Here is a 19,757-nt window from a genome sequence, read left to right as displayed (position 1 = left end):
ATCTTTGTTTTGATGAATTATCCTCTCTCTATTTTATCTGTCCCTACAGATAGATACGCTGCGACGTATAGCTGTCCCTCTATAGAGGAAGCGTCTTAGTTATTCGCATACAGGTAGATTCAGTTTATAACATTAATTCCTTTTTGTATTCATTAGGCATAATGTCGCGCTGTGGTTTTCCACCATCCTGAGTGGCATGCCTTTGCCTTTGATAATCTACCGTTGTTCACAGACCTATGCACCATACGGCACATCCTAAGATATCAGGTATATTGACACTCAGATGTATTTTGAATATTTTTTCTTTTGAAACGAGGCCAAAGTCTAAAAAGTAATATTGTTCATGTTTTTTCAGTCCCATATCAAATAGCTGCCTGCTTCCAGGTCTGATTTTACCTACCTCAGCTTTATCATTTATTTTACGGCTCCTATTCTGTAGACGTCTTGCACTCAAGCGTCTACTTGTTTGGAGTATACTTACCACCAATGAGAATTGACTTGATTCAGGTACATTTTTGACCGTAGCGATTAAGGTTTTATACCAGTTTCGCTAGTCTTTCGTTCTATAAAGTTTATTTATACTCTCATATATAATCTCTTTTAGATTAATACAAGGGATATCGCTGTATACCCTTATTTTGACCCTTTCGCATATCCTCGATTGGGCCATGCAATAATCAGGACTGGTAACACCTTCAGATATTTTACTATAAAAAATTATTTTTCTGGTTGAGATTATATTATGAACATATGATTCATAGTTTCTTCTTAATTCTCAAATTCCCCGTTTAGTTTCTCGTTCCGATTTTATCATCGTGGACCATATCTTTCGAGGTTCCAATTTTGTTGAATAGGTAAGTGCCCAGTTTCTTGCAGGGTATCTTTAAGGCTTGCTTTACACCTTTTGTTCTTATATTCTGCTATTACTAAACACTTTGGGACACACTTTTTCTGGCTAATCATCCACTTCACTATTTGGTGACATATCCTTAATTTCTTCTTTTTCTTTCTCAGCCATTTCCCTGTCATCTCTCGTTTTGATATAAATTGGTTTGAGGCCAATTCTTTGATTTAATGCAAATGTGGAACACCTCTTATTACTTTGATGTACAATGCGCAATAATTGTTTTATTTTCACTGACTCGGTGTTCTAAAATATGTCACATGTCTTGTCATGTTATGTTACATGAATAATGTGTTACATGTTATTTTAAGTTATGTCACATGGATTTTCATGTTTTTATGCAGAAATTCAAGTGGCTTCTCCTGAAGAAGGCGTTTTTGTCACGCCGAAACACGCGTAGAGATCTACATCTCCATCTACCTAGATTTAGCCACCTCCTATGTCTTTTTATATATATATCATGTATTTTTATATGTTTTCTGTAACAAAAGGTTTTGTGTATGTGAACCAACATTAACATATATACACAGTCATATTGATTACTATGTCATTGTCTTGTTATTTATTTTTTGATGTTGGTACTTCTATTTTAATTAATTGATGATAATGAATAAAATGCATTGTTTTTAAATGTTTTTGGTAGTACACTGAGTCCTTGTTGGTATGTTTATTACCTGATTTTCGCCAGGTTTGTGTTGCCTAGGATTTGTTATTACTTTCAAACCTTCTTAACTACACCCTACAGTACTCACTTAACTCCCCACACCGCAACCACATCACTATATAAATTCCTTCTTCCCCCATCATCACTCATATACAATTAATCATTGTCTGCTCACAACCATGACCACCCTTGAAGTCCTCAACCCAGTTCTACTTCACCTGCAGAACACCAAATTCTCCTGTTGGACCATAATTCAACCCCACACACTCGTCATACCACATCCTGCCTTTTTCACCCCAAATCCTTTCCCTCACCCATACCACTAATCTAGATATATCTCTAGCCATTTCGGCAAAGATGGCCCATGACACCCAAAGCACAACATATCTCCTCCATAAACCACTGTTACTCGTTGGCCTTCTCCTGCACTCTGCATTTCCTCTTGCACCCATAACTAATAAAGAATGCCTACCGTGGAATTCCATCCTCCATCCAACTAATGCCAACATGAAACCTGCCACCACAATCCTGCAATCCTCTCCTCATCCTCTGGTCAATCCCAAACCTGCATGAACTCCTTTCAGAGATCCATCATTACCCTCAACTCCCAAGCTACTATCACCTCCAAACATCAATCATTTCTCCCACCCCCTAACTGTGCCCACAGAAGCCAAAATCAGCCTTTTAAAAGGTCTTACTTCATACCCACAACACCTTACTCAAACCCGACATCAGCCGCCACTACTTTTCTGCTTCATCCCACCAAAGGAATCAACCATCTCTCCTAAGCTTTAGAGCAAGAACGTTTCCTGGTGTCATCCATCTGACAATATGACTCAGCACCATCAACCTGCAGTCCTTACATCTTGAACAGCACATCTCATGCACCATCACTTAGAATAGCAAGATATAGAAACAACAGCAACGTTTCAACGGTCCTCGATCCCTGACCTCCCATGTTCTGCCACATGACTCATGATCCCATTTTACCTGCTTACCTCACAAAATGAAGTGCCTGCAGCCTCTCAAACCCAGACTTCATTCAACACCTCACCACCAATTTACTTCTTGATACCTCAGATCATTCCCAGGAAAACTTTTGCACCTATTTCTCCCTGACCAGTACTCCCTCAATCACAGTGTATCTCCCTAAGCAAACACACTACAATATCTATTCCGCTGAGTACATCTGTGGCAATGTCAACAGAACATACCAAAACACATTCACTATACATACAAAAATGACACAATGCAAACTGCAAGAACACTTGTCTTCTTCCCTCACCCAAAGTCCCCAACAATCGTCATACCATCTCCTCCGCACTACGGCAATCACCTCAATCAACTACCAATCTCAAAACATGCCATTACTTGATGCCTGCTAAGTATAACCAGTTCATTTAACAAATACAGGCACTACAGACGCAATTTACTCAACACATAAACCATAGATGTACTTTTTATCCCAGAAGATTGGCACTACGAAGACCACTTTTACTTGTACACGGGCACTTTCAAAGTTCGCCAGCAGCAACTGGTAACTGATCTCGCGCTCCCTAGCTAGTGTTCTAGGGTCAATAGGATGATCACCTCCTAGAAGCATGTGTGTGTATCGTTGCACTACAAAAATGTACACAGCTATTAATTCATCCACCTATGCCTGACTGCCTGTAATCAGGGTTTTTGTTTTTATGTGAAAAGGGCCGTCCAGTGAATGATGTTACTAGGTCTCAAAATTCCAGCTGACAGTATCGCTAAACCAGCATTTTAGAATGACTATGATTGTTTTAGATGACCTACTGGGTATAAATACCTGTTTTTAGGTCTCACCTAGCGCAGCGCCCATGCGCTACCTTAGGAGAAGGCCTCTTGTAATCACTGCAGACATTCAGAAAGCTTTCTGAAAGCTTGTGCGTCTGCTTGTCAAATTCTACTGGCCTTTGCGTGTGGCTTTCAAAAAATGAAAGCACGCAATTGGCCAAAGGCAGGTGCATGTCTGAACTCTTCGTAAAATGTTCACTCCCATGGCGTTTTGCTGTCGGGAGCGAGCAGCGGTGCGCATGGTGCTATCTGTTTTTCTAATTAGCGCAGTCGCTTTCACTTTCGCTGCCACGCTTTCATCCTGCAACTAGTCTAACATTTATTGCTCTCAGTGTAGAGCCTATGGTACAGAAAGGCGCTGCCATTGTTGATTTAACATCAAAGGGCCCCGCCAGCCCCTTCTGATAACCTGCCCCTCTCTTGTGGTATTGAAAACTTGTTCTCTTAATTATTTTTCTTTAAAAAATGCATATTTCTCGTTCCATCGGAGATCGCGTTCTTCCTAAAATAAAAGAGTCTTTGAATTCCACAGCTGGGTCAGTGGGCGTCGAATGTATGACATTACTACGCCATCTATTACCCCGCAGTAGGTTACAACGCGGACGTTACATCACCCGCATTGTTACCACACATGGCTTTACATCGCAAGTCGTTCCTACGACTTGCGCTAGATGGCGCGCTGGACTTAGGAATAGTATAAATTACTATTCCTACTCCAGTTTGCGCAACAGTAGGGAATGTGTTGGATTTAAAATCCAACACATTCCCTGGTGTTGCGCGCCATCTAGCGCAAGTCATTGAAACGACTTGCGATGTAATGACATGCGTGGTAACAACGTGTACGATGTAACGTCTGCGTTGTAACCTACCCGTGTGGTATTACCAGCGTTGAACACGCTGTTTCCCGTGGGAGCCAGAGGTGAGCCAGGAAGCAGGATTCGGTTTTGACCCTGTGAATTATGCAGCACACACATACCTCGCCAGGCATGGCCCCCTGCCCTTTCCACTGCCCTCTGTGCACCTGATGCCTCAACTTGTCCTTTTGTTTAGATGTTAAGACACCACCACAGTCAGCGCCACTGTAAAAAGTCTGTGCTTCTAGGGGTCCAGCTAAAACTGCATTTCGGATTAGCAGGCATGGCCCCTTGCCCTTTCTGCTGCCCTCCATGCACCTGATACCTTAACTTGTCCTTTTGTTTAGATGTTAAGACACCGCCACAGTCAGCGCTACTGTGAATTGTCAGTGCTTCAAGGGGGTCCAGCTAAAACTGCATTTCGGATTAGCAAGGCATGGCCCCCTGCCCTTTCCGCTCCCCTCATGTACCTGATGCCTCAACTTGTCCTTTTGTTTAGATGTTAAGACACCGCAACAGTCAGCGCTACTGTGAAATGTGAGTGCTTCAAGGGGGTCCAGCTAAAACTGCATTTCGGATTAGCAAGGTATGGCCCCCTGCCCTTTCCGCTGTCCTCCATGCACCTGATGCCTCAACTTGTCCTTTTGTTTAGATGTTAAGACACCGCAACAGTCAGCGCTACTGTGAAATGTGAGTGCTTCAAGGGGGTCCAGCTAAAACTGCATTTCGGATTAGCAAGGTATGGCCCCCTGCCCTTTCCGCTGTCCTCCATGCACCTGATGCCTCAACTTGTCCTTTTGTTTAGATGTTGACACCGCCACAGTCAGCGCTACTGTGAAATGTGAGTGCTTCAAGGGGGTCCAGCTAAAACTGCATTTTGGATTAGAAAGGCATGGCCCCCCGCCCTTTCTGCTGCCCTCTGTGCACCTGAAGCCTCAACTTGCTCTTTTGTTTAGATGTTAAGACACCGCCACAGTCAGCGCTACTGTGAATTGTCAGTGCTTCAAGGGGGTCCAGCTAAAACTGCATTTCGGATTAGCAAGGCATGGCCCCCTGCCCTTTCCGCTCCCCTCATGTACCTGATGCCTCAACTTGTCCTTTTGTTTAGATGTTAAGACACCGCAACAGTCAGCGCTACTGTGAAATGTGAGTGCTTCAAGGGGGTCCAGCTAAAACTGCATTTCGGATTAGCAAGGTATGGCCCCCTGCCCTTTCCGCTGTCCTCCATGCACCTGATGCCTCAACTTGTCCTTTTGTTTAGATGTTAAGACACCACAACAGTCAGCGCTACTGTGAAATGTGAGTGCTTCAAGGGGGTCCAGCTAAAACTGCATTTCGGATTAGCAAGGTATGGCCCCCTCCCCTTTCCGCTGTCCTCCATGCACCTGATGCCTCAACTTGTCCTTTTGTTTAGATGTTGACACCGCCACAGTCAGCGCTACTGTGAAATGTGAGTGCTTCAAGGGGGTCCAGCTAAAACTGCATTTCGGATTAGCAAGGTATGGCCCCCTGCCCTTTCCGCTGTCCTCCATGCACCTGATGCCTCAACTTGTCCTTTTGTTTAGATGTTGACACCGCCACAGTCAGCGCTACTGTGAAATGTGAGTGCTTCAAGGGGGTCCAGCTAAAACTGCATTTCGGATTAGCAAGGTATGGCCCCCTGCCCTTTCCGCTGTCCTCCATGCACCTGATGCCTCAACTTGTCCTTTTGTTTAGATGTTGACACCGCCACAGTCAGCGCTACTGTGAAATGTGAGTGCTTCAAGGGGGTCCAGCTAAAACTGCATTTCGGATTAGCAAGGTATGGCCCCCTGCCCTTTCCGCTGTCCTCCATGCACCTGATGCCTCAACTTGTCCTTTTGTTTAGATGTTGACACCGCCACAGTCAGCGCTACTGTGAAATGTGAGTGCTTCAAGGGGGTCCAGCTAAAACTGCATTTTGGATTAGAAAGTCATGGCCCCCTGCCCTTTCCGCTGTCCTCCATGCACCTGATGCCTCAACTTGCCCTTTTGTTTAGATGTTAAGACACCCCCACAGTCAGCACTACAGTAAAATGTCAGTGCTTCAAGGGGGTCCAGCTAAAACTGCATTTTGGATTAGCATTTGTTTCTCTTTTTTACGCTTCATTTTAATGTCCGCTTTGTTTTGCTTAAACAGTTTCGTTTGCATTTAGTTAGACTGTGTAACATAGCGCTTGAAAGGCTGACACTGACCTGTGTGAGTACTTACTGACCCAAGGGGACAGGGTCAGCGCTGCTGCTGGTGACGTCTACCTGCCTCTCTCACACGATCTCTGCCCCTCTCTCTCTACCTGTTCATCTCTCTTATTCACCCTGTTTCCCGCTCGCTCTCTCGTACTCCCTCTCTTTCGTTCACTCTTTCTCTCTTTCACATAGTCTCGCTCCTGCACTACATGTGTGTCTCTCTCTTCCTCTCAACTTTCTTCTCTTCTGCTTTCTCTATTCTCTCTTTAACTCTTGTCTTCTTTCTTGTTCTTACCCCTCTCTTCATTGATATTTCTCATTCTTTCTTTTTTTCACTCAATCTCCCTCCGGCCCTTCCTCTCACCCTCCCTCCATTCCTTCCTCTTTCCCTCCTTTCCCCCTCCCACCTGCTCTCCCTCCCTCGCTCTCTCCGTCCCTAGCTCTCTTACTCCCTCCATCCTTTCCTCTCTCTCTCCTTCCCACTCTCCCTCCCTCTATACCTCCCTCCATCCCTCTCTTCCTCTCTCTCTCTCTCTCTCTCTCTCCGTCCCTTCCACAATCCCTCCCTCCCACTCTTCTTCCCTCTCTCCCTCTCTCTCTCCATCCCTTCCTCTCTCTCTCTCTCTCTCTCTCACTCACTCTCTCCTTCCCTTCCTCTCTCCCTCCCTCTCTCCCTCGTTCCCTCCCTCTCTCCGTCCCTACCTCTCTTCGTCCCTTCCTCTCTCTCTCTATCCCTCCCTCTCTCCTTCCCTTCCTCTTTCCGTCTCTTCCTCTCCCCGTCTCTTTCTCTCTCCCTCCCTTCCTCTCTCCCTCACTTTTTGCTTCTCGCATTCAACTGCCTCGGATCGTGTGTTAAATATTTATAAGGTGAAAGCACGCACAAGTTGCAGTAAAGCGTGCCTTCTCCATTGATTGAGATATTATAAGAGTTTTCCCCATGCCCTCTTCTCGTTTGATTAAACTGCAGGTACTGAATGTATCAACCAGGTGTGTGATCCCTTTATGTTAAATTGCATCTATTACCAAACTTCCAAACACCTTTGGCAAAACACTTATGAGGTCCCAGAGGCGAGACCTATTGGCTATGCCAATGCTTGTTTTCTCTCTGTTGTATGACCCTTTTACGAGTTAAAAAATATCCAAGGTCGGTTCCAAAAAAGAGGGCTGGATACCGTGCAATGCAGACGTGCCCCATACTCTTTTGATGAAATTAACAACTATTTTATATTTTAGCAGCCCATGCCCACTCCTTAGCTCCTGGGACTGACTATGGGCACAATTGCTGTAACCCTATTCCACCTGCAAGGCAATTACGTGCTCCTAAAAAACTCTCCCCTGGCGATGCCTCTGTGAGCCCATTATGCCTTTGCAGAGCGGCTCATTTCAAGCCCCCCCCTTGTGTGCGTTCAGCGCTATTGTATTTATTTGCTAATGCAGAGAATAGAAAAGAACATGGCATTCCAGAAGACACTTTTTCACATGATTTGTCTCGCTATTAAAAGTGCCCAGGTACCGCGATTCAGAACTCGCCGCAGCTGTGCAAATAATAAAACACAATATTTTATTAGGCTAGCTCTTGCAAAAAGCTGCTTTTTGAATGGACCCCAAAAGCTATTCATGGGCATTCTTGGCATAGGCTGGCACATTCATGCCTGCTTGTGCCATTCGAGCCCCAGACGCAGCTGCAGTTACAGCAGCTTTGGAAGAACAGGATGATGAGGGACTCGCTGGAACTTTCAGGGCCTGAAACTGGAGCGAACACCTTCTTTGGAAGTAACTACAACATATTGGCTGGTTTTCACATTTCTTTCCTCTGCGTTTATCCATTAGATCCCATCCCATTTTCCTTCCTTATTAGTTTCCTCCTTTAAAAAAAAAAGAATTCTTTCATGCACATTTTCTAAGTCGACTATTTTGCTCTGCAATACAGGCTCATTCACTTTTTTTTCCAAATACGAATTAGTTATGTAGTGCAAAAGACAAAAAGCGGGTATCCAAGCATAAAGATGGGAAGTAAATGAAGAAATGATGGTTAAAAAAACAGAAAGACAGGCTTAGCTGCCTAAAAAGGAATAACCTCGTATACGGATGTGACGACTCAATAGCAAATGAGATGGCTTCAAAAAAGGCACGGCGGGTTCTTCTTTTGCTTCCAAGGATATAAACCCAGGAAACACAAACAAATGATGTGTTTCAGCCGCAGCAGTGTTTGGCGCTCTTGTTTCTTGTGGTACTTCTGCTTGTTTTTGATTAAGGAATTAACGAGGGCACAGATGTGTCATACTCTGGATGGTCTAACGAATGTCATCTTCACCTGCACAGAACGTACTGTTCAGGATAACTATTTAAGTACGTGTGTGGTTCATTAATGTCACGGTACAGACTTTAGGTGTGTACCCCATGAAAAAGTGTTTTCCCGCCAACATCTCCTGACACAAACATCCTTGGATAAATTCCACAACCGCTGAACTTGTTCCAGCACCACCGAAAATAAGAAAGTGTTTTCTGGTGGTGCAAACCTGCCATGCAGTGAGACCCGCCTGCCTTGGACTGTGATCCCAGATTCCTTCAGGGTGACGTAGAAACACAGATGGCATTATTTACCAGATGGTACTCTTCGATACTCATGGCAAAGTGGGCCTCCTTCCGGACCAAGGATCCCCTTTTGATCCGCTCCCCACCCCCCAGCACCATGCATATTTCTGCAAGTTTAAGAAATCCTGCTCTACTAAGGCGGGGTTTTGTCCTGTGTAATAGGGTCACAAAGAGGTGTATGTTAAAGAAACAGAAAGGCATGTACTAGTGGTCACAGCAAGAAACGGATAAGATCTGGGTGACCATATATCACGAGCTAGTCAGAAGACCACTCTGTGAGTTGATCCCACAGGATAGGGAGCAGAGACCTGCAGATGTGCATCTGAATACACCATTGGCCACAACACTCCAGATATGGTGGGAAATAACTCGATAGCTGGGGCGTATGCCCTTTCTCTACGTGTACAATTTCATTTATTATAACACTAACATCACTCAGTGATCTCAGATTTGTTCAAGGTGGGCACAATTAGACCGACACACAGTGTAAATTGCATTTTAACTTGGAACAAAAAGGAAAGATAGAGGCGTGCAGAGTTAAGACACTGGGCGCTTCACCCACTAGTGAAGCAAGCTGCCATAAGGGAGTATCTGCCGTTTGAAACTCTGAAAAACCTGATTCCTTGACTGGTGGTTTATAGAGGTGTCATCGCTAACATATATGCATAAATATTTAATTCCCTGCATGCCACCTCAAGGACACATATGAACACAAGGGAAAAAATCTTGGATTAACCCATTGTTTAAGAGACTGTAAGGTACAGAGAGCTACAAAACATAAAATGTCCCGCTGCTTGAAAAACTATTATTGTAAGGTCCTGTTCCTGCACGCCGTTGAAGTTGCACCATATGCACCCTTCTGCTAGGCAATAGTTACGGAGGGCATGTGACTGAATGGGTGACACATTGCACATTTGCTAAGAATGACCCTCAAATTACTTCCTTCTGGGGAGACAGAGCGAAAGAATGAAGAAATTCTAGGATATTCTACCCCCCTTCGGTCCTGGGGTCTTGATACAGGTCTGGATACAGAAAAGTGTGCAAAGCTGACCGACACTTACCAAGGCAGTCCATTGGTGCAGAGAAGTTGGCTACAGTGTTGAACTGGAGAAAAAGAAAGCTTCCTCAATAGAACAATTGCATCAATGATTCAGGTCTACTTTAGAAATGTAGTATCTGAATAGCAATGCAGAAGGAATTCCTTTTCAGAGTATGTGGAGTCTATTACTTGACCATTTAACTCAGGAGCTCCTGAACATGATATGCCAATCCAGATGGATGGCAATAGGATTGTTTCTCTGAAAATCAATGATAGGGACCATTGTGGAGTGGCTGCGCAGGGAAGCCAATAGCGACTCAGCACATCTCCCCAATGTGCCTCAGATGATTGTCTTACCTCTGACCAGGGTGTCCTCAAAGGAAAAGAGGGAGTGGACAAGGGGTTTGAGGACTAACCTATCTTGATTCTGTAACTCTGCTCTCAAGCTATGATTCTGAGACCATAGTATTTTCAATGCATCCCAAGTTTAAAGCTTCAATGAATATACCTTACGAAAAAGAGAGACCGATACTTTCCCTAGCATGGTTCTGGCGATCAGCAGGATGCTGGGATTGTTAAACAAAAACAATCAAGATGCACTTAATCCTTGAAATACAACTGAAGTGGCAAAGAAGGCCAAACACACATGGCTCGGGATGAGAGATTTTAGGGATTATATCGCTGCTGTCACGTTGGTGGTACAGGTAGTCAAGTGCATCTGGCTATGCACATGGGACGTCAATAGAGCAGTCAAAAATAATTCGCCAACTTAACTAACAGAACCTAGTATGGTGGTGTAAAATACTGGTTTATTAACTAGAATTATACTATAGTACATCTATATAAACTCCCACAAAGTTAACACAAACAGGGCTTTGATAGGTAAATACAGTTTCAATGAGAAAACCTGAACTTACTCCTGGTAACAACAGCACAAAGCAGGAGACATTTTCTCGGTGAAATTTAAGCTGCACCAATTGGACCTTACAGCCAAGAAATCAATCAGTAACATTCCCATACCAATTTAATAAAAAGGACTAAAATGAAAACAAATGGATAATGGAATTAGGAGATATGGAATTTAAAAAACAAATGTGGGTGGAAAGGTAAATTTTAGTCAAATTGCTTAACTAAAAAAGACATGAGAGGCCACTTATGCCCCAAAAATGAAATAGAGTTACCAGCAGACTTTTCATTTCCTACACAGGTCAGAGGATCAGGGGCAGAATCAGTTACCTTGTGTCTGGTACATGCAAATGCTTCCAAACTTCACAGTGTTTTTCTGAGGTTGACACAGGCTTCTAATTTCAGGAGTAAGGCAGACATACCTACCCACTTGTTTCTTGCCCGAGCCAAAAAGTCTGGTCCCCACTTTGTCAAAGCACTGAATGTGTTATGCGTGTTTAATTTCAGAGCTCTCCAACTTCCTAGCGCTCTTCTGGAGAATTTCAGCCACTGACCATGGGGATAGACATACCTCTTACAACTGCTTTGCTATGGCCACATTCTAGAGTCTTACTCGGTTTGCTGAATTACTATACAAAGCTGCTCTCTTCCTTAGGGCCACAACCAAGAGTTCTGCCCAAATGGGTATACTGAATAGGTCTTCTACAGTCCCCCCTCTTCTCCATTATGCCCCCGGGACTACATAGGCCATCTGATTTGACCCGTGAGAAGCACTTCCAGATTTTAGGTACATGGGTCACAAAACCCCAGAACTTTTCCACAGGCAGAGAGACAGCAGGATTATTCCCCACTGTTCATCGCCATATCCACTTGTGTTATGAGGTGGTGATGATGGGAGGTTCTTCTTATAGTGGTTGCTAGCAAGTAACAAGTGATAATTCGATACCAAAGCAAAGGAAGTTCCTACTCTCAAACCGGCCTTCTTTTTCAGCACTTGTAACTTTTCTTCAATCAAGAGCTCTGAATCTCCTCCCAGAGTTTGTCCTACTAGTACTCCACTAGTTTACCAATCCTGGCCAGGTCTAAGACCAGCATCAAAGGCCTTCCGCACATGAAAGCCCTATTTATCATGAACATACCAACTAGCAGAGTCCAGCTTTGGATTTTGTAAAACCAATCTAGTGTTCCTGCCCACGTTCTCCTCCCTCATTTCAACATAACTATGTATGTGTCATCTGTAATTCAAGGTCAGCACCTAGGATTCAACAAATATTTACCTCCCCTCCCAAAATAACTGTTTGATTATCAGACCACCTCCACCACAGATTCCCTCACCACCACCTCTGAACAGTGTTCCTCAATTCTCCATAACCACTCTCTTTCAGATGTATTTAATTAGTCATATAGCACCACTCATACCAGTTTAAGGTGTCAGATCACTTTGCATCACACACATATTCCGCAGAGACAATCAATCATACATGTGTAAATCAGCTTATAGGAAATGTTGCATAAACCAGAGGACTACAAGGTGTAGGAGTGACATGTCATCCATTCTGGTAGTCAGTATAGTTTGAGTGCTTGGGCTGGAGAAGCACAAACTCAGAATTGAAAACAGAACACCATCGTCGGGAGTTCCCTTTAATAATAAGAATCGATTTCTACACAAAAAACCCTTTTTGCAAAATTAATCTATGCTCTAATCTATACTTTGCAGTGTGCATGCAGTTCTTTGATGACAGTTAATAATTCACTGTTCTGTATTAGGATTTTAATTTATAAACTGCAAGTAGCAACAGGATGTCTCTTAGAAAAGCAGTAACCCACTGACCTCTTTACATTATATGCACTTCGTGATCTTCATGGTGCACATTCTTTGCAGCAGGCATATTAACCCTCTGTGCTATTCAAAACCTCAACTAGAGAAAACTCAGATCTCTCGTCGGAAAAACATTAATCACCAGAGTTTTCTTGACATTTTTATTGTTGCCTGGAAATTGCTGGAGGCAAGGAACGCGGCAGCAGGTGCTTTTAAAGCCAAAATAAACTTGCAAACACAGCATCCCTTGAACTCAGAACCTGGTGCGGTGGCACCGGTCACATCACCTTAGAGCTGGCTCTGCAAGGGATTCACATCATAGGAGGGCCCCATGCCTTGTCATGAAATGTAATTAGTACACCCCCTGATTAGGTAGAGCAGCACTGAATGGCAGAGGGGCTGACGGGTGATGTTGACATACCCAAAATAGACAAGCAGTGCAGGGCCAGGAGCAGTACAGGAGTTCGGGCTTCCTCTTGTAAGGTCCGTGCGAGGAGATTCCAATATGCCTGCCAGACACGCATGTTACCTGATTCACACAGTGTGAATTTCTTGTGGCTATGTTGAAATGGTCTTTGAAGCTATGGAGCTCAGCAAAAAATTGCCAGAGAATGAACAAGAAAGAAGCTTGTGGGCTTAGTGGTGGAACTGTTTTTTAAAAATGTTTTATTTAGGTTGCACATCATTGAAATTAAATATGCTGTTACAGAGAACAGGACTCCTGAGTTCATATTGGAGGGAAGATGAGTTGTCACCAGCTTATCTGAGCTGACATTTATCAGGACAATGTGTTCTAACTGGAGTAACTGCTGTGAGAAGCAATGGCAAGGCTTAAGAAAGGTGTTTGTAAATGACACATATGCAATAATCTAAGCTGTTGATGATTATGCCCAGCCAGACACAGCCTGCTTTAAAAAAAAACATAGAATGCTTGAACCCACGTTTACTGGTCACACTTGCAGGAGTCACCTGGAGCACTGAGGCCTGTGTTCTGTCTGACAAAGCCTTTTGTACATATAGAGAAAGACAGGACTCTGATTTAACACTCATTACCATTTATTAGAACTAGTATTTAGCTGTAGCTGGCACTTTCCGCCACCATACGTAACCTGCAATATCTACCTTCATTCTACGCCTACCTACCACACCTACTTCCCATACCTTCCCACCCTACATATCATATTTAACTTTCCAAACCTAACCACCATCCATACTATCCATACCCATACTTTCCATACCCATCTAGCATTCCTAAGTATTTATTCATACATAACCTTTCATTCATACCCAAAATACCTACCTACCACACCTAACATTCCATACCAACCTACAATTCCCATTACATCCACCTACCATACCCAACGTGCAAGAAGTTCAATGCCTAACCTTACCCCACCTTTCTACCTACCAACCTACCACACCTAAACTACCATACCTCACTACCCAACTTAACATACCAACCTACTATACTTTCCACACATGAATTACCTACCTTACCTTTCTCAGCACACCTCAACTACCATATCTGCAATTCCTAACCTACATGACTTACAAGTACATATTTCTATCTATTGCAATTCAAAAATATTGCAACATTAAATAGAAATATATCACAAGAGCCTTTTCTTTCAACTAGTTTTTCAACAAAACAAACAATTACTAGATATCATATATGACAAGACTAGTCCTGTTAATCTGTTGGTGGAATATCTGTGCGTTTTTCTTGTTAATTAACTATCATATCAGAAAAAAAGACAACACAAAACTAGTCTAACAAATGAAACTATTCCACTGCTTTTTCGTGAAATGTAGAAAAGGAAAAAAGGAACAAAACTGATTGAAAAATAAAAGGTACATCAATGCACCCGTAATATTTGTCATATGCGATGCTTTAGCTAACAGGGCTAGTATATATATATATATATATATATATATATATTTATTGCAGCACACCGTCACTCCTCAGCTTTACACCATGGACGGAGACGGACCACAATTTCGTGCCATAACGTGTAATTTATTTGCCTGCTCGGTCCTGACGCGTTTCGGTTTGAAAGAACCTTGATCACATGACAACGGTACAAGACTTCATTTCATTTTTAAAGTGACAGTGCAATAATCGTATGTGCTCATGTGACTACCCGCAGGTAAAACATAGAAGATAGGCTTCAGCAAATGACAAGGTAGCTAAATAACGTTTCCAACATTAATATAACGAACATATAAGCAAATAAAAAAGGCATATATACGCATATAAATGAATGTGCATGTATAAATACATTTTTTTCACTTAATATAACCTCATAAAATTCATCAACTTCTTATGTTCATAAAGACGGTATAAATTTGTGTCCAGATTTATCCAATGGATGATATAGTACCCTTCCAATTAACCATCAACGCTATCCCTAATAGCAGGATAGTGGCAGATAACCAATGGTAATTCCGTCAGCTTAGTCTGTCATATGATTGCTGCCTGCATTGTTTGTAATTATTAATGCCTTATATTCAATTGCACATATAATAAAGTGAAACCTATATATTCATAATAAAGTGCATGTATAAACAATAAAGTGCAAGTGCTATGTAGTGCAAAGTCAGACTGATTCATCTGAATCCCATACATATCACCTGTAAGTATATCAAATAATCATTCTAGTCCATATATTGAGGTATCATTGATATTAATATATACCAACTCATAATATATATTTAGTGTGCAAAGTCGCAATCTTGTTAGATATTGTATAAAAACAACAATTTTTACATATATTCATTGTAGACAATAGGTAAATATATAATGAATTAAAATACAATAAATTAATCTTAACAAATATCTTAAAATTCCGATCTTATAAAATTCTATTAAATCCATACCTATTGACCATTTTAATACATAGATCTGTAATAGAATAAAATGCTGAAATTATCCTATTAAGTTATGGTAATATGTTAAAACCATTCAATGAAAAAATATATGTGCAACTCATTTTTTCACTTATAGAGAAAATATTTAAAATGTATTGTTTCTGGAAATTCCCCTAAAGGAACAAGAAAAAAAATACATACATATACAGATAAACAGCAGATAATGAATGGTGAGCAACGTATTTAACATATTTTACAATAAAAACTACCGTGCATGAAAAGCAGATGTTAATTCAATGAACAAAAAGTCTGCAGTCTAATTGTGGAATCCAACTATAGCTGGAACGTGTAGTTTATTGAACGGTATTTTGGAATCCAACTATAGCTGGAACGTGTAGTTTATTGAACGGCATATTGGAATCCAACTGTAGCTGGAACGTGTACTTTATTGAACGGTATTTTGGAATCCAACTATAGCTGCAACCTGTAGTTTATTGAACAGTATTTTGGAATCCAACTGTAGCTGGAACGTGTAGTTTATTGAACGGTATTTTGGAATCCAACTATAGCTGGAACGTGTAGTTTATTGAACGGTATTTTGGAATCCCACTATAGCTGGAACGTGAAGTTTATTGAACGGTATTTTGGAATCCAACTGTAGCTGGAACGTGTAGTTTATTGAACGGTATTTTGGAATCCAACTGTAGCTGGAACGTGTAGTTTATTGAACGGTATTTTGGAATCCAACTGTAGCTGGAACGTGTAGTTTATTGAACGGTATTTTGGAATCCAACTATAGCTTGAACGTGTAGTTTATTGAACGGTATTTTGGAATCCAACTGTAGCTGGAACGTGTAGTTTATTGAACGGTATTTTGGAATCCAATTGTAGCTGGAACGTGTAGTTTATTGAACGGTATTTTGGAATCCAACTATAGCTTGAACGTGTAGTTTATTGAACGGTATTTTGGAATCCAACTATAGCTGGAACGTGTAGTTTATTGAACGGTATTTTGGAATCCCACTATAGCTGGAACGTGTAGTTTATTGAACGGTATTTTGGAATCCAACTATAGCTGGAACGTGTAGTTTATTGAACGGTATTTTGGAATCCCACTATAGCTAGAACGTGTAGTTTATTGAACGATATTTTGGAATCCAACTGTAGCTGGAACGTGTAGTTTATTGAACGGTATATTGGAATCCAACTATAGCTTGAACGTGTAGTTTATTGAAAGTATTTTGGAATCCAACTATAGCTGGAACGTGTAGTTTATTGAACGGTATTTTGGAATCCAACTATAGCCGGAACGTGTAGTTTATTGAACGGTATACCGTTCAATAAACTACACACCTTCCAGCGATAGCTGGATTCCAGAATGAGACTGCAGACTTCTTGTTCATTGAATTAACATCTGCTTTTCATGCATGGTGGTTTTTATTGTAAAATATGTTCAATATGTTGCTCAGCATTCATGATCTGCTGTTTATTGTTGCTAGGAATACTAGCTGTAGCAAGCAAAATATGCATCTTTAAATACTCGGGTGAAAGTACCAGATTAATATTTAATGGATATAAATTCAGTTACAGTACAGACTACACAAGTGGATTGAACATTGAACACAACATTCCTCTTTTAAACAATCGATCATGTTTGTAATTATTAGTTTTGTAAGGAAATCCAGCTTCATGCAAGGCGAAAATAGCACAAGTGGAAATTTACGAGCAAACTCACAGATAATAAGAGGGCAGCATAACATCCCAGCAGTTTCAGAGGATCTGCTTAGTTCAAACAGCTAGAGGCAGATGGTCACTGTAAAGAGCCATGCCCTCCAATTGGAAGACATGACTCCTGCCCTTCCAGAAGGAGAAATGTCCGAAAACAACAAACAGCTGTTCGGATTGTGCCATTAGTTGTCGTGGCCTTGGGGGGTTTCCAGTTGAGCTGGGAGAAGTAAACACACATAAATAAAGTTTACACTTTCTTTCTTACTTGCTATTTAGGTTAGTTTAACAGCGAAGCCAGTCTGGATAGTGCACCACAAAGCGGCGTAAGCGGTACGTTTTGTTTTTTGTGTTGCCTGAAGAACCAAGGTCCCACTCTAACATATAGCATAAAGCAGATGTAACAGCAGCTGTGGAACAAACCGGGCCTTGCTTGGTTTTTGAAAGCTGAGATAGCCTCACAGATAGGCAGATGGGTGAATCCCTGAGTTTAGCACTCCGGACAGAATTATGTCTGCCACATTTAAGGGCTTTACCTTAAGAAGATCTCAGGGCGAATTAGAGAAACCAGTCTTACAATTTGCAATCAGTGAATGAAGTCCAGTGGCTTGGAAAGCTCACTGAGCAGATAAAAGGGATTCGTTTAAATGCGTTTCATCGTGGTGCGACAGTACAATGAACATAGCACAAGAGGCGAGGTTTTGTCTCATTTGAGGTTCTTTTGCGGAGTCACACCACTGCATTTTGATATCTGTGATGTCTCGCTACAAGAATATTTGAGAGCCCTGTGCAAATGTTAGTGTATTTGAAAAAATATATCTGTAGAAAACTTAGCAGCGATTGATAAGGCTCCAAGAGGAATTAATAGGAGACTAAGGAGGCTGCAGTAAATGAACAATCATGGGAAATTGGGATCCAATTGAACAAAATATTGAAAATGAAGATGAAATGTAGACTGATTCTGCGGGTATCAGAACAGGAATCTGGCGAGAGGTCAGTTGACCAGATTTGAGATTCTCTCTAGGCTGAGTGCAGATACGGCTGTTGCAGCAAACAAAGTATTTTATTTTGAGCATTATTGAAAACAAAGTTGATAACTTCCATTGAATACATGAAACCTTCTCCATTAATGAGGATTACCAGGGTCTGAAAACAAATTCATTTGGACCAACACCGTATTGGAGAAAATACATACACATATATGGTATTATTGCATTTATGTATGTGGTATAGTTGTCTTCAGGTTACTTTCTTGTCTTCCCACACACCTTTGGGATTTATAAGAGATCTTTCTTCTCTTTTTCATCCTATCACAGTTCAAACTAGAAACTAAACTCTTTTCTTTGCATACATCTCCATGTATACTTTCTTCAGGATGCTGTACCAATGTACTCAAGAATACAAAAAAATGATAGATGGAATGCTTGAATTAATCTCAGCCATTTGTTATTACTAGGGCCACATCCCAGTCCATCATTATTTTACCTACCATGCCACCTTAGTTTGGACCCAGCCAAGTGCAAATCTGTCTTGGGAACAACCAGCCCGAACTGCCAGGCCTGGTCCTTCCTGAACTGGAATGAAAGCAGCCCAAAACCAGTTACACCCTTATTTGGGCTCATCAGTGGGACTACCAGAAAAGATACCTTCCTGCTAAAAAAATCCCTAGAGGCATATTCCTCTTTCTATGTGTTCTGCAGAATGCAGCAATCATGGAAAGAGGAAGTAACAAGGAGAAATAAAGATATTTCTCCTTGCTACACTTCTGTCAGGTAGGCTCACTATTTTGGCAAAAACCCAGGTTTACAAGTCTTTGTAATTTTGAGTTCGCATCATAATGCATGGGTGGATGCCTGAGAACGCCCATATTCCACCCATGTAACAGCTACCCGATGCAAAGTAACACAAGGCCTCACTGTATGCTGCAAAACTTGCATTTACTAAACCAGGAAGAGTGGCTTTGAAATGCCCAAAAAGATTTTGATTTGGGCTGTAGCACAAAAGTGACACAACCAAAATACAAAATCACTGTAAATCTGGTCTAAGTACTTTACAGACTACAAACATGTAGTGGTAGTAATTTTCAAACTTCCCTTTCCCTTTGAGAATGATGACAGAACATGTTTTTAAGAGTAGGCAATGGTCCCATTGACCACTGCCTACTTCTATATAATATTAGTACTTTTTTCTGTGTTTAATGCATCCTGTTTTCCTTTAATGAAAAAGGGCCATATTAGTGCTACATTCAAAAGCAATCACGGACATGGCAGTCTTCTTACCTCAGCAGGCCACTATCCCTTTGATGGCAGTGATTCCTAGTGGATCCCAATTTGCGACATGCCTCATTAATATTCATG

General features: G+C 41.7%; 1 protein-coding gene across 2 annotated transcripts in view; it reads right to left on the bottom strand.

The window, feature by feature from the left end:
- Nucleotides 1-19,757, bottom strand: part of GLIS3 (GLIS family zinc finger 3) — a 773,572-nt gene that overhangs the window by 295,342 nt on the left and 458,473 nt on the right. The gene's annotated exons all lie outside the window — the stretch shown is intronic.

Source organism: Triturus cristatus, chromosome 2_1 (assembly GCF_964204655.1).
Source record: "Triturus cristatus chromosome 2_1, aTriCri1.1, whole genome shotgun sequence".
Lineage (NCBI taxonomy): Eukaryota > Metazoa > Chordata > Amphibia > Caudata > Salamandridae > Triturus > Triturus cristatus.
The sequence above is the reverse complement of the archived record's forward strand: the minus strand, read 5'-3'. Positions and strand labels throughout refer to the sequence as shown.